Raw genomic sequence first — 14837 nt, 5'->3', positions numbered from 1 at the left:
TATTTCACCTGAGTTCTTCAAAAATGGAGAATTTCCAAGTTGGGCCACGGACAAGACTGATAGGGGAAGCAATGAGCTGGGAAGCTGCCTGAGTATCAAAGCGGGAGGCTTACCAGGCCTGCGGGCTGGCTGACTGAGAGTTAATCCTCAGCGCAAACGGGCCCCACCAAATTGGGAAAGAAATAATCAACATAGAATTTCCCCCTGGAAATATGGTAAAGCTATAAAGGATATAACATTTCATTGATTTTTTTCCCTGATTATAAAGGTAAAATTTGTTATTATAGAAAATGTGGGGGCTAAATGCTGAAAAGAAGAAAGAAGAAACTACAAATCACCCACAATCTCACTACGGAGACTACTGTTAACGTTTCCTCATTGTTTCCCCCCTGCTTTCACCATGAAATCACGATAGGAACTGTAGTGTCATATCCTGCTGTTCCCATTATGTTCTGAGCATTCTCATGTGGTTAAATATTCCTTGAAAACAGCGTTCTGTAACGCATGTGTAAGGTTTCCTTAAATAAGTGTGCCACCATTTATTTTGCCATTCCTCCAAGTTATTCCCAGTGTTTCTTAGTATAGGCAAGGCGGAAGGGACAGTTCTTGTACATTCATCATTACCCAGTTTTCTCATCATCTCCTTAGTATAATTCCTAGAACTAGAATTGTTGGGTTAATTTTATGGTGATTTTGTAAGGCCATTGATCCATATTGCCAAACTACCCTTCAGGAAGTCTTACTGATTTAGAGTGCTTGAAGAAGGCTATGAGACTCTTCATGTCACTGCACATTTGTCAAAACAGAGAGGTACAATTTCTAGATTATTATCAATTGGAAAGGTGAAAATAGTACCTTGTTTTATTAGAGCATTCCTTTATTAGTTGGAAGCTGAACATTCTCTCACACATTTATTAACCATTTGTATTTCTTGTTTTGTGAAGTGTCTCTCATAACCTTCACCTATTTTTTTTCATTAAGATTTCCTCTTTTAAAAGAAACTGATATTTAAAAATATCTAGATAAATAACATTAAATATAATGCAGCTATTTTCCCTGCTTACTCATGTGCCTTTTTATTTTACTTAGGGTGTTTTTAGATGATCATATTGATTTCTTTCTCTGTTTTTATACTTAGAAAGTTTGTTACCATGTCAATATGATTTAAGCAGTTGTTTTTAATTGTGTTTCTCTTGTAATCATTCACCCATCAAGGATTTATTATGTGATAAGGTGTGAGGTAAGAATCTAGCTTTTGGGCTTTTTTTTTTTTCTGGTTTAGTCAACTAGTTGACCTGCAAGGGTTTATTTAAAACCCCTTTAGTTCACCACTGATAATTATGATGACTTCTTTTATATGCCAGATTGGTGTGTATATTTGTCTAGCATGGTTTGCTAGAGTTTTGGGTAGGGTACATTTAGATACAAATAAGGCGTCACTTCTTTTAGTATTCAGTGTGTTAATAGGGACTGACCAGACTCTGCTGGACTTCATGTTCTCTGTGGAACAGAAGTGGAAGGGTGCTCTACCAGCCGGTGACATGGCACCTGTAGTTCTCTCTATGGAGGCCTGCAAGCTGGATGGCCTATGAGCTTCTGGAGTTCCTGGGCAATTTAGCTTGGGACTGCAGTTACAAGATAGAGGCACTGCACATCTTGCTAAACTGGGGCAGGGGGAGTTGGATAAGGGAGAATGATAGTCATTATATCAAGATAACAAAGTCTTGTTCAAAAACTTGATAAGAAGTGAAGTCTTTATAACATAACCCTTGTGATAGAATCTGCTGTGTCTCCCCAACAGTTGAGGAAGTTGATTTAAGAGACCTGTTACCTCCATAGTAAGTTTTAAGTGTTGCCGATTCAGGATTCTTTTGAAGCAAGCACCTTGTACAACTTACTGGGTAAGTTAGGGAGATTCTAGATCCTGTAACAAATATGCCTCCTCATTTTAGTGGCTTCACACAATAGAGTTAATTCCTTGCCCTCAGCTGCCCAAGGGGAGTCCCTAGTCGGCAGATAGTGAGTGTTCTGCATAGTAATTCAGGGACCCAGGCTCCTTCCCTCTTGTGTCTCTGCTGTCCCCTAGGGCATCAGACTCCGCTGCTCAATCCTCTGCATGCAGCTAGCAGCCAAGTAGAAGAAAAGAAGATAGATGGAGAAAGCACCCCAGCTTCCTAACCACCCAGGCTCAGAAGGGGCATGCATCATTTCTAAAACTAGCTAAATAGGACCAAACTAGATGCTGGAACTGAAATACTTGGCTAAGAAGCCATTTCCTAGCAACAATTCTACATAGAAAGGAATGCATGACTTTTGTTGTACAATTAGCTGTCTCTGTCACATTTACTAAGAAAATTTTTAGATAATGTAACTCATGGGGTTGATGAGGCATAGGTATAACAGAGTTTCTCAACCTCAGCACTATTGACATTTCATATTGAACAATTCATTGTTGTGGGGGCCTGTCCTGTGCATTTTAAGGTGTTTAACAGCATCTCTGGTCTCTACTCACTAGATGTTAGTAGCATCCCCCTAGTTGTTGTTTTCTTTTTGTTGCCCTTGTTCTTTGTTTTTTTTTCTCTGTCTTCTCTGGTTTTAATTGAGCATTTTATATGATTCCATTTTCTTTCCTCTCTTAGTATATCAATTATACTTTTTTTTAACTTATATTTTGTGGCTGCTCTACAGTTTTCAATATACATTTCCAACGACTCCAAGTCCACTTTCGAGTAACACTATACTGCTTCATGGGTAGCGCAAAGTACCCTTTAACAGTATTCACAATTTATCCTCCATCCCCTATGACATTACTGCCATTCGCTTCACTTATCCATACTTACATTTACCAAATGCATTGTTTCTATTATTATTTTGAACAAACTGTTATCTGTTAGATCAATTAAGAATTAGAAAAATAAAAGGTTTTACTTTACCTTTATTTATTCCTTCTCTAGCATTCTTCCTTCTTTACATCCTTCTGAGTTTCTAACCTATATTGTTTTCTTTCTCTCTGAACTCTTTTAATATTTCTTGCAGGACAGGGCGACTGGCAACAAATTCCCTTAATTTTTTCTTTTTCTGAGACAGTCTTTATTTCTCCTTCATGATTGAAGGATAATTTTAGGGAAACAGAATTCCAGGTTGGTGGGTTTTTTCTTCCAACCCTTTAGATATTTCACTCCATTCTCTTGTTTGCAGGGGTTCTGAAGAAAGTCTCATGTAATTCTTATCTTTGTTCCTCTAAAGATAAGGTGTTTTTTTCCTTTGTCTTCTTTCAATATTTGCTTTGTGTTTTGGCTTTCTGCTTTGACATGGATAGTCTGTTCTATCTGTTTGTTCTTTTTTCTCTTTGCATTTCAGCTTTAGATGTTTCTGTTAACATAACCTTAAGCTCACTGATTCCCTTCTCAGCCTTGTCTGATCTGTTGCTGAGCCTTTCAAAGGCATTCTTCATTTCTGTTACAGTGTTTTTGATTTCCAGTATTTCCTTTTGATTCTTAAAATTCCATCTCTCTGTTTACATTATCCATCTACTTTTGCAGGTTGTCCTTTTTTTTTTTAACTTTAGAGTCCTTGGTTTATTAATCATCATTGTTTTAAACTCCCAGTTTAATAATTACAAATTCTCTGTCATGTCTGAGTCTGGTTCTGATGCTTGATTTGTCTCTTCAGACCGTGATTTTTGCCTTTTGGCATTCCTTGTAATTTTAAAGTCAGACATGATATAATGGGTAAAAGGAACTGAAGTAAATAGGCCTTTAGGGTGAGGCTTTATGTTTTATCTGGATAGAAGTTAGGCACTGTTTACTGTCTGCCTTAGCTGTCAATGTCAAAGGCTTAAATTTCCTCTGTTGTCCTTATTTTTGTATTTCCTGTTGTCTTTGGGCTTCCCTAGAGACTGCCTCTTAAATAAAATCTGAGCTGTGCCAATCTTTCAGTTGTAGTCCTCTGTTATACAGGAACCCTCCTGATCTGGTAGTAAGGTGTGTGGAGGGGTGGGGCACATTCTCTAATTCTGTGATTAGGTCTTAGTCTCTTAGTGAGCTTGTGTCCCCGAGTACAAGCTCTTTTCATTCTCCCCCCAACCTGAGGTGAGGTAGGAAGGCTAGAGGGAGCTGGAGTTGGGTATTTCCCTTCTCCTAGGTCAGTTAGGCTCTAATAAAACCCCAGTCAGTTAGGCTCTGGCAAAAGAGTTTTTCTTGAAGGTAGGCCTTAAGAAGAACAGAGTGCTTTGGGTATATTTCACAATGGCCACTTTCCCCCTCCTCCTGCTAGAAGTACAAGGAGATTTCCCCCCTCAGTCTAACTGTGAGAACCTGGTAGGGCTCCTGGAGGTAAATTCACAGAAGTGTGGGCCCTCTTAAGGCTGAGTCCCCTGGCATTTTTAGTCCACAAACTTGTCCATGCTTCAACACCCCTAGAATTTTATCAATTAAAGTTTAGGTTTTCCTACCGTGGTACTGGTTCCAGTGGTGGTTTCTGCTCCTGATAGTAAGCTGTCATTCTTTATATCTGTCTTTCTAAATTTTGGGATTTGCCCTATGACCTAAATTCTCTGATGGACCCAAGAAGAGATGTTGATTTTCAGTTTGTTTAGCTTTTTTCTTATTGTGAGGGTACAAGCAATGACTTCCAAGCTCCTTACATGCCAGACCAAAATCCAGAAGTTTACCACCTCCCAAGTAGTGACAACCACAAATGTGTCCAGATAGCCAAGCATCTCCTTGGCAGAGGATTCAGAATCACCTCAGTTGTGAGTCATTGTTGTTATACTATGTAGAATACTGTGTATGATGATATATCACAATATGTAATTATATGTTCAATGTAAATAGAATTAAGTGAATGAGACTTCTTGGAGGTTTTGGTGGGAGAGAACATGGGTTTCTCTTGGTGCATGACAGAGGGGCTATGGCAGAGATTGGTTAGATATTCAGCAAACCCATTTGCTCTTTCTGGGCACTCAGTTAACTGGCTTTTAGAGCCCTCTTGTATCAGGGTGTAGGGCCATATAAACCAGTTTTGGCTAATTGAATATGGGTGATAATGGTGCTCATCACTTCTAGTCTTGGGTCCTAAACCATCCCATGTGATCCTCTGTATTCTCTCATTTTATTCTGTAGCCAACCAAATTCAGAGAGTGCAGTGGAGGACCCCAAGCATCTAGAGGGTGACAGGCTTAAAGGGTCAGTGGAGCCTGGACCCCTGAATCACTGCTTGAATAGAAGCCACCGGGGAGAGCCTCTCAACTAGAACATCCACACTGGAGTTTGTGTGAGTGGGAAATAATCTCTGTTAGAATTTGGAATTCATTTATTAGCAGCATAGCCTAGCTTAACTGAACTAATTCAAGGGCTCAGAACATTTGATACTAAAGAACAGGGTGACTCTAGAAGACTTTGGAAGGCTTGAGGAAACTCAGGGGCAGACATTAGTGTTAATGCATATCACTTAACAAAGTGCATTTATTTCCATTACTTAAAATTACGTGTTATAAATAATTATAATTTCAAAAAAGTCAGCAACATGATCAAGTCCATCAGCAGCCCTCAGTTCTGCAGTCTCCCGGAGGCTCCGGGGTCTCAATTAGACACCTAAGAGTCAAGGTGGCTAGAAGGTGGGGCATCCCCTACCTCTCCATACTCTGATTCTAGTAAGTGCTGAATAGTACGTTCTTCTCCAAGGTGGAAGACAGAAGAAATTTTTCATTTTGGTTGGTTTTATAGTAGTTGAAGAAAGTGATTAAGGGACTCATTTAGCTCTGCAGTAATAAATCAAGCCAACTGTATGGCAGATGTTAGAGGGAGGCCAAACATCCAGGTGTTTAATCCTTCCCATTAATTAAAGAAAAAAATCCTGTGGAGTGGGAAGGGTTAGAGGCCACTGGGTTAAATCAATCCATGGTTTTTCTTTGGCTACATAAGAGAATTTGAAGTTGCTGCCTTTAAAAATGCAAACTGCATTGCACTATTTACATATTTTATGTGGGAAGTGGCAGGTTTTAATTTTAACTGCACACCACCTTCTCAATTGTTCCCTGAACAGAGTAGAAACTTAGAGAAAATTACATGGAGGAAAGAACAATAATAAAATTGGTGACTGAGATGAGTTTAAAGTTCAGACAAAGTGCATTCCATAGCTGGTGCATTCTATAGTCCATGCACAGTTTATCAGGAAAACTGTATGGTCTTTTATAATGTTTTTGACTGTTTGAATAGACTCAGAGCAAGGAAAATCCATTCTAGAAGCACAAAATGGGTAGACTCCTGATACGCACAAAGAGATAGCTCTAGGGTTTTAAGAATTTCTTTCCATCTGACATAAAATCCTTTCAGAAAAAAAAACGATTGGTCTTATGCTCTGGCTTTCTTGGCTTTGTGCTTTGGAATAGAACATGCCTTTTATTTAAACCGTGTGAAGAAATGTTAAATGACAAATCGCAGATAAATTTAAATCTTCAGCCATGAAAATAAGGCTGAAAGTGAGGACATCCTTTTCCCTTTTTATTGGTCACGTTCCTCTGTGTGCCGCATCATAAATTCAGGTACTCGGTGTCCAGCTGAGGCCATGCTCTTAGGAAACCTACCTCATCACTGGAGGGAACACTTTCTCTAGGCCACATTTATAGATATTTGCCTTCTGCTTCCATGAGGCTCTTTGCCGCCTATCACCAGATATTATATTAGTCAAGATAAAATAGGCTGTACTGCAGAAGAAAACTGCTCTTCTGAGGGGGAAAACTGCCCTCGTCTTTCTGTCAAGAGATTTTTCTCTCAATCAATCCTGCTTTCGCCTTCAAAACGATTGTTTGTTTGTTTTCTCTGCAGGCCTCAAGGTCTTATTTTGGACAATAAGATCTGAACATCTTTTTGCATCCGCCTCCCATAATCCTGAAGTCAATGAGGATCGCTCTCCTCTCCAGACAAGACTCACCTACAAGGAAATGCAGAAAAGAAGTCTAAGGTGAACGTTTTCAGTGGTTCTTCCAATAACACACTGCCTCAGTTCCTGGTGTTCACTTGTAATTTTGTGACAGCCTCTTGAGGGCAGAGCACCCAAGCTCAGCTCTGCGCCCCCCTGGGCGTCTGAGCAGTATGTGAGCAGATGTATGCAGGCCTGGAGAATTTTTAAGACTCACTCACCAGGAGTTCCCTTTCTGATCAAAGACTCATTCACAAGAAGCTCACATATACTCTCAGAGACGGCAGGAGACACTTTATCCCAAAGTTTATCAAAAGTACATCTATCTGCATATTTGTGGTGGTGCCATTTTGCTTTCAGCTATTGGAACATCCTGGGTTTTTAAAAGTAATGTAATCATTTTACATGTAGGCAAGAAATTAATATTAAATCTTTATATAGATCAGCTGGAAAATCACCACTTTATTAATTAGCTGTTAGGCACCATGTAGAATCCTGATGATGTGAATGCATGTTGGGGAAGCTTTGATGGAACAGGGAAGGACTAGGAAAGGGGTCAGGCAGTTCTCGGTTCCTGAACATTCTGGTTGTCTTTGGGAAAAAGGAAGATGATAGAAGACAAATCCTGTCAAACCAAGAAGACCCATTTCTTTCTTCTCAGAGAGATCACAGAACTACTTCAGTGCTCACAGTCCTGTGTTAAGCGGCCATTGTTCCTGGCTCAGCTTTCCTTTGCCAGTGTCGCCATGGCTGTGCATGGTGCGGTAGGTGCCCGCACCTCTCAGGGCTGGTCACAGAGTCTAGTACAAGGAGAAGAGGAGTGGGTAGGAAGGGGGAGAGAAGGAGGGGAAGTGGCCAGAGGTGGCATGGCAGAGGCCTGGGCCCAGATGTTGACACCAGGCTGCACTCCCAGGCCACTTGCAGTCACTGAGGGCAGGAAAGGCCCAAGCTGCAGCCACAAGCTTTTATATTTCTGGGCCAGGGCTGCAGAGGGACCAGACTGCAGAGCGCCATTCCAAAGGCCCAGAAGCTGGAAGCCAGAGGTCCTACTAAAGGAGAAGCCTCTCTACTTCAAGGGAGAAGGAAATGAGTACCCATCTGCTACGGATGAATGCCTGCACCACCCCCAATCCATGTGTTGAAACCTAACCCCCAGTGTGATGGCATGAAGGCAGGGCCTTTGGGGGGCGTGATTAGGCCGTGAGGGAGGAGCCCTTAGGAATAGGATAAAGGAGACCCCAGAGCGCTCCCTCACCCCTTCCACCACCTGAGGACTCAGTGAGAAGACGTCCATGAACCAGGAAGTGGGTTCTCAGCAGACTCTGAATCTGTCAGCACCTTGATCTTGTTCTTCCAGCTTCCAGAACAGTGAGAAATAAATTGCAGTTGTTTATAAGCCACCCAGTGTGTAGTATTTTGTTATCGCAGCTCCAAATTTTGCCCCTGAGGTGAGTGCCTCACTGCTCCCCCTCGCCCCCAGCCTAGGGTGGGATTAGCACAGGCAAGAGTAGAGAGAGAACAGCCTGCAGACTGCTCAGGGAGCTGGGATGGCTGAGGACCAGGAGAGAGAAACTTCGCCACTCAGCTCAATGCCTACACGGAATCACCAAGTGCTTCTTAACCACAGTGCAGTATAGAAATGCACGTCGCCTGGATGAGTGTGGCAGGTAGCTCACGGCTGAAGGTGAGGAGGGCACAGCACGAGCTTTGCCATTGCAGAAGGAGTGTCTGTATTGTCCAATATGGGAGCCACCAACCACATGTGGGGCTTGAGCACTGGAAACATGGTCAGTCTGAATTGTGAAGTACTGGTTAAGTGTGAACTTCATACTGGGTTTTGAAGACTGAGTATGAAGAAAAGTCATGTTATCTTTCTTTTTCCCCACGTATTTATTTATTTATTTTTATGTGCAATTTTTAAATTAAGGTATTATTGATATACACTCTTATGAAGGTTTCACATGAAAAACAATGTGGTTACTACATTCACCCATATTATCGAGTCCCCCACCATTCCCCACTGAAGTCACTGCCCATCAGTGTAGCAAGATGCCACAGAGTCAATACTTGTGTTCTCTGTGCTACACTGTCTTCCCCATGATCCCCCCCACACCATTTGTACTAATCATAATACCCCTCAATACCCTTCTCTCTCCCTCCCCACCTGTCCTCCCCCACCCCTCCCCTTTAGTAACCACTAGTCCCTTCTTGGAGTCTGTGAGTCTGCTGCTCTTTTGTTCCTTCAGTTTTGCTTCGTCCTTATACTCCACAAATGAGGGAATCATTTGGTACTTGTCTTTCCCTGCGTGGCTTATTTCACTGAGCATAATACCCTCCAGATCCACCTGTGTTGTTGCAAATGGTAGGATTTGTTTCTTTCTTATTGCTGAATAATATTCCATTGTGTATATGTACCACATCTTCTTTATCCATTCATCTACTGATGGACACTTAGATTGCTTCCATGTCTTGGTTATTATAAATAGTGCTGTGATAAACATAGGGGTGCATATGTCTTTTTAAATCTGAGAACTTGTATTCTTAGGGTAAATTCCTAGGAGTGGAATTCCTGGGTCAAATGGTATTTCTATTTTGAGTTCACTTATTTACATTCCCACCAGCAATGTAGGAGGGTTCCCCTTTCTCCACATCCTCACCAACATTTGTTGTTGTTTTTCTTTTGGATGGTGGCCATCCTAACTGGTGTGAGGTGATATCTCATTGTGGTTTTAATTTGCATTTCCCTGGTGATTAGCGATGTGGAGCATCTTTTCATGTGTCTGTTGGCCATCTGAATTTCTTCTTTGGAGAACTGTCTCTTCATATCCTCTGCCCATTTTTTAATCGGGTTGTTTGCTTTTTGGGTGTTGAAGTGTGTAAGTTCTTTATATATTTTGGAAGTTAACCCCTTGGATATGTCATTTACAAATATATTCTCCCATACTATAGGATGTCTTTTTGTTATGTTCATGGTGTCCTTTGCCATACAGTAACTTTTTAGTTTGATATAGTCCCATGTGTTCGTTTTTGCTTTTGTTTCCCTTGCTCAAGGAGATGCATTCAGCAAGAAGTTGGTCATGTTTATATTCAGGAGATTTTTGGCTATGTTGTCTTCTAAGAGTTTTATGGTTTCATGAGTTACATTCAGGTCTTTGATCCATTTCAAGTTTACTTTTGTGTCTGGGTTAGACAATAATCCAGTGTCATTCTCTTGCATGTAGCTGTCCAGTTTTGCCAACACCAGTTGTTGAAGAGGCTGTCATTTCCCCTTGTATGTCCATGGCTCCTTTATCATATATTAATTGACCATATGTCCTTGGATTTATATCTGGGCTCTCTATTCTGTTCCATTTATCTGTGGGTCTGTTCTTGTGCCAGTACCAAATTGTCTTGATTACTGTGGCTTTGTAGTAGAGCTTGAATTTGGGGAGCATAATTTCCCCGGCTTTATTCTTCCTTCTCAGGATTGCTTTGGCTATTGGGGGTCTTTTGTGGTTCCATATGACTTTTAGAACTATTTGCTCTAGTTCGCTGAAGAATGCTGTTGGTATTTTGATAGGGATTGCGTTGAATTTGTAGATTGCTTTAGGCAGAATGGCCATTTTGACAATATTAATTTTTCCTATCCATGAGCACGGTATGTATTTCCATTTATTGGTATCTTCTTTAATTTCTGTAATGAGTGTCTTGTAGTTTTCAGGGTATAGGTCTTTCACTTCCTTGGTTATATTTATTCCTAGGTATTTTATTCTTTTTGATGCAATTGTGAATGGAATTGTTTTCCTGATTTCTCTTTCTACCAGTTCATTGTTAGTGTATAGGAATGCAACAGATTTCTGTGTATTAGTATTGTATCCTGCAATGTTGTGCTGAATTCAGATATTAGATCTAGTCATTTTGGAGTAGATTCTTTAGGGTTTTTATGTATAAAATCTTATCTTCTGCAAACAGTGACATTTTAACTTCTTCTTTACCAATCTGGATGTGTTTTATTTCTTTTGTTGTCTGATTGCCATAGCTAGGACCTCCAGTACAATGTTGAATAAAAGTGGGGATAGAGGGTGCACTTGTCTTCTTCCCATTGTTAGAGGAAAAGCTTTCAGCTTCTTTCTGTTAAATATGATGTTGGCTGTGGGTTTGTCATATATGGCCTTTATTATGTTGAGGTACTTGCCCTCTATACCCATTTCATTGAGGGTTTTTATCATGAATGGATGTTAAATTTTGTCGAATGCTTTTTCAGCATCTATGGAGATGATCATATGGTTTTTGTCCTTTTTGTTGATGTGATGGATGATGTTGATGGATTTTCAAATGTTGTACCATCCTTGCATCCCTGGAATAAATCCTACTTGATTGTGATGGATAATCTTTTTGATGTATTTTTGAATTAGGTTTGCTAATGTTTTATTGAGTATTTTTTCATCTATGTTCATCAGGGATATTGGTCTGTAATTTTCTTTTTTTGTGGTGTCTTTGCCTGGTTTTGATATTAGAGTGATGCTGGCCTCGTAGAATGAACTTGGGAGTATTTATTCCCTCCTTTTCTACTTCTTGGAAAACTTTAAGGAGGGTGGGTGTTAGGTCTTTACTAAATGTTTGATAAAATTCAGCAGTGAAGCCATCTGGTCCAGGGATTTTGCTCTTAGGTAGTTTTTTGATTACCAGTTCAGTTTTGTTGCTGTAATTGGTCTTTTCAGATTTTCTGTTTCTTCCTGCATCAGCAATGGAAGGTTATGTTTTTCTAGAAATTTGTCCATTTCTTCTAGGTTATCCAGTTTGTTAACATATAATTTTTCATAGTATTCTCTAATAATTCTTTGTATTTCTGTGGTGTCCATAGTGATTTTTCCTTTCTCATTTCTGATTCTTTATGTGTGTAGACTCTCTTTTTTTCTTAATAAGTCTGGCTAGGGGTTTATCTATTTTGTTTATTTTCTGGAAGAAGCAGTTCCTGCTTTCATTGATTCTTTTTATTGTTTTATTCTTCTTGATTTCATTTATTCCTGCTCTAATCCTTATTATGTCTCTCCTTCTACTGACTTTGGGCCTCATTTGTTGTTCTTTTTCTAGTTTCGTTAATTGTGAGTTTAGACTTTTCATATGGGACTGTTCTTCTTTCCTGAAGTAGGCCTGTATTGCAATATACTTCCCTTGTAGCATGGCCTTTGCTGCATCCCACAGATTTTTGTGGTGTTGAATTACTGTTGTCCTTGTCTCCATATATTACTTGATCTCTTTTTGTTAGGTCATTGATCCATTGATTATTTAGGAGCATGTTCTTAAGCCTCCATGTGTTTGTGTGCTTTTTCTTTTTTTGTTTGTAATTTATATCTAGTTTCATACCTTTGTGGTCTGAGAAGCTGGTTGGTACAATTTCAATCTTTTTCAATTTACTGAGGCTCTTTTTGTGGCCTAGTATATGATCTATTCTTGAAAATGTTCCATGTGCACTTGAGAAGAATGTGTATCTTGCTGCTTTTGGGTAAAGTGTTGTGTAGATGTCCGTTAGTTCCATCTGTTCTAATGTGTTGTTCCATGCCTCTGTGTCCTTTCTTATTTTCTATCTGGTTGATCTGTCCTTTGGAGTGAGTGGTATGTTGAAGCCTCCTACAATGAATGCATTGCATTCTATTTCCCTTTTTAATTCTGTTAGTATTTGTTTCACATATGTAGGTACTCCTGTGTTTGGTGCATAGATATTTATAATGGTTGTATCTTCTTATTGGACTGACCCCTTTATCATTATGTAATGTCCTTCTTTGTCTCTTGTGACTTCCTTTGTTTTGAAGTCAATTTGTCTGATACAAGTACTGCAACTCCTGCTTTTTTCTCCATATTAGTTGCATGAAATATCTTTTTCCATCCCTTCACTTTTAGTCTGTGTATGTCTTTGGATTTGAAGTGAGTCTCTTGGAGGCAGCATATAGACAGGTCTTGTTTTTTTTATCCATTCAGTGACTCTGTGTCTTTTGATTGTTGTATTCAACCATTTACATTTAGGGTGATTATCGTTAGGTATGTAGTTACTTTTATTGCAGGATTTAGATTCGCGGTTACCAAAGGTTCAAGGGCAATTCCCTTACTATCTAACAGTCTAATTTAACTCATTTAGTATGCTATTACAAACACAATCTCAAGGTTCCTTTTTTTTCTTCTCCCTTTTCTTCCTCCTCCATTCTTTATATATTAGGTATCATATTCTGTACTCTTTGTGTATCCCTTGACTGACTTTGGGGTTAGTTGATTTAATTTTGCATTTGCTTAGTAAGTAATTATTCTACTTTCTTTACTGTGGTTTTATTACCTCCAGTAACAGCTATTTAACCTTAGGAACACTTCCATCTATAGCAGTCTCTCCATAATAGACTGTAGAGATGGTTTGTGGGAGGTAAATTCTCTCAGCTTTTGCTTATCTGGAAATTGTTTAATCCTTCCTTCAAATTTAAATGATAATCTTGTTGGGTAGAGTATTCTTGGTTCGAGGCCCTCCTGTTTCATTGCATTAAATATATCATGCCACTTCCTTCTGGCCTGTAAGTTTTCTTTTGAGAAGTCTGATGATATTCTGATGGGTTTTCCTTTGTATGTGATCTTTTGTCTCTCTCTGGCTGCTTTTAATAGTCTGTCCTTATCCTTGATCTTTGCCATTTTAATTATTATATGTCTTATTGTTGTCTTCCTTGGGTCCCTTGTGTTGGGAGATCTATGCACCTCCATGGCCTGAGAGACGATCTCCATCCCCGATTGGGGAAGTTTTCAGCAATTACCTCCTCAAAACACTTCCTATCCCTTTTCCTCTCTTCTTCTTCTTCTGGACCCCCATAATATGAATATTGTTCCGTTTGGACTGGTCACACATTTCTCTTAATATTCTTTCATTCCTGGAGATTCTTATTTCTCTCTGTGCCTCAGCTTCTTTGTATTCCTTTTCTCTAATTTCTATTTCATTTATCGTTTCCTCCACTAATCTAATCTGCTTTTAAATCCCTCCATTGTATTCTGTAATGATTGAATCTCCATCCTGAATTCGTTCCTGAGTTCTTGAATATTTTTCTGTACCTCCATGAGCATGTTTATGATTTTTATTTTGACATCTCTTTCAGGAAGATTGATGAGTTAAGTTTCACTTGACCCTTTTTCTGGTGTTTGTGGAATTTTGGTTTGGACCAGGTTCTTTTGACATTTCATGTTTTTATGTGGCACCCTCTAGTGCCCAGAAGCTCTACTGTCTAGAGCTGCTGTGCCCCTCGAGAGATGTCTGGGGTCGCAGGGGGTGGTGCTGGTGCCTGGGGTAGAAAAGACCTGTTTCCTGCTTCCCAACTGCTATGCCTGTCTCCACTCCCAGATCCAGTGAGCTGAATGCACAGGTCTAAGCCTCTATGCTTTCCGTTTGTAGCTTCCATAGGTGGGGCTTCCCTCTGGCAGACCTGATGCCTGGGCAGGGGCTGCTAGTTTGTGAGCCAGGTGTGGGCTGGCCGGGAGGAAGGTGCAGCAGGCTGCATATCACAGTGGGGAGATGCGTAGCCAGTCACGGGGATGGAGCACCTGAAGCTCTTGAAAGTTCCCAATCTGCTGGGCAGAGTGCGGCCCTACAATTTTGTTCACCTGTCCTTTCTCCTGAGCAGTAAGCTCTGTGCATTCCTTGCCCCTTTAGTAGCCCTCTCACTGTTAGGAAGTCTCTCAGACTTCCCGCCTTTCTTTTTTCCCAGAGCTGCCAAATATGGATCCCTGTTTTCCACAATGGCTGGAATCTCAGTCTCTCCAGGCATTCCACCTGTCTTAGCTTTGCAACCCTGCTAATTACCAGAGCACCGTGCAGTGTAGGTTCGTGCTCCCAGAGTAGATCTCCAGGGCTAGTTTTTCAGCAGTCCCAGGCTTCCACTCCCTCTCCACTCAGTTTCTCTTTCTCCTGC

The 14837-nt window shown here is 40.3% G+C and overlaps 1 protein-coding gene across 6 annotated transcripts in view; it reads left to right on the top strand.

Annotated features, from left to right (window-relative positions):
* The window catches only part of RAI2 (retinoic acid induced 2), a 347676-nt gene that overhangs the window by 41835 nt on the left and 291004 nt on the right, over positions 1 to 14837 (top strand). For 4 of the 6 annotated variants that reach the window (XM_036912885.2, XM_036912882.2, XM_036912883.2 and 1 more), the window contains 2 exons: positions 5124 to 5274; positions 6828 to 6963. The exons of 1 other annotated variant lie outside the window; for it this stretch is intronic. The gene's annotated coding sequence lies outside the window, so the exon portion shown is untranslated. The remainder of the gene's footprint in view (positions 1 to 5123; positions 5275 to 6827; positions 6964 to 14837) is intronic. One more of the 6 variants, XM_036912886.2, reaches the window with a different exon arrangement.

This window comes from Manis pentadactyla, chromosome X, assembly GCF_030020395.1.
Source record: "Manis pentadactyla isolate mManPen7 chromosome X, mManPen7.hap1, whole genome shotgun sequence".
In the NCBI taxonomy this organism is placed as follows: domain Eukaryota; kingdom Metazoa; phylum Chordata; class Mammalia; order Pholidota; family Manidae; genus Manis; species Manis pentadactyla.
The sequence above is the reverse complement of the archived record's forward strand: the minus strand, read 5'-3'. Positions and strand labels throughout refer to the sequence as shown.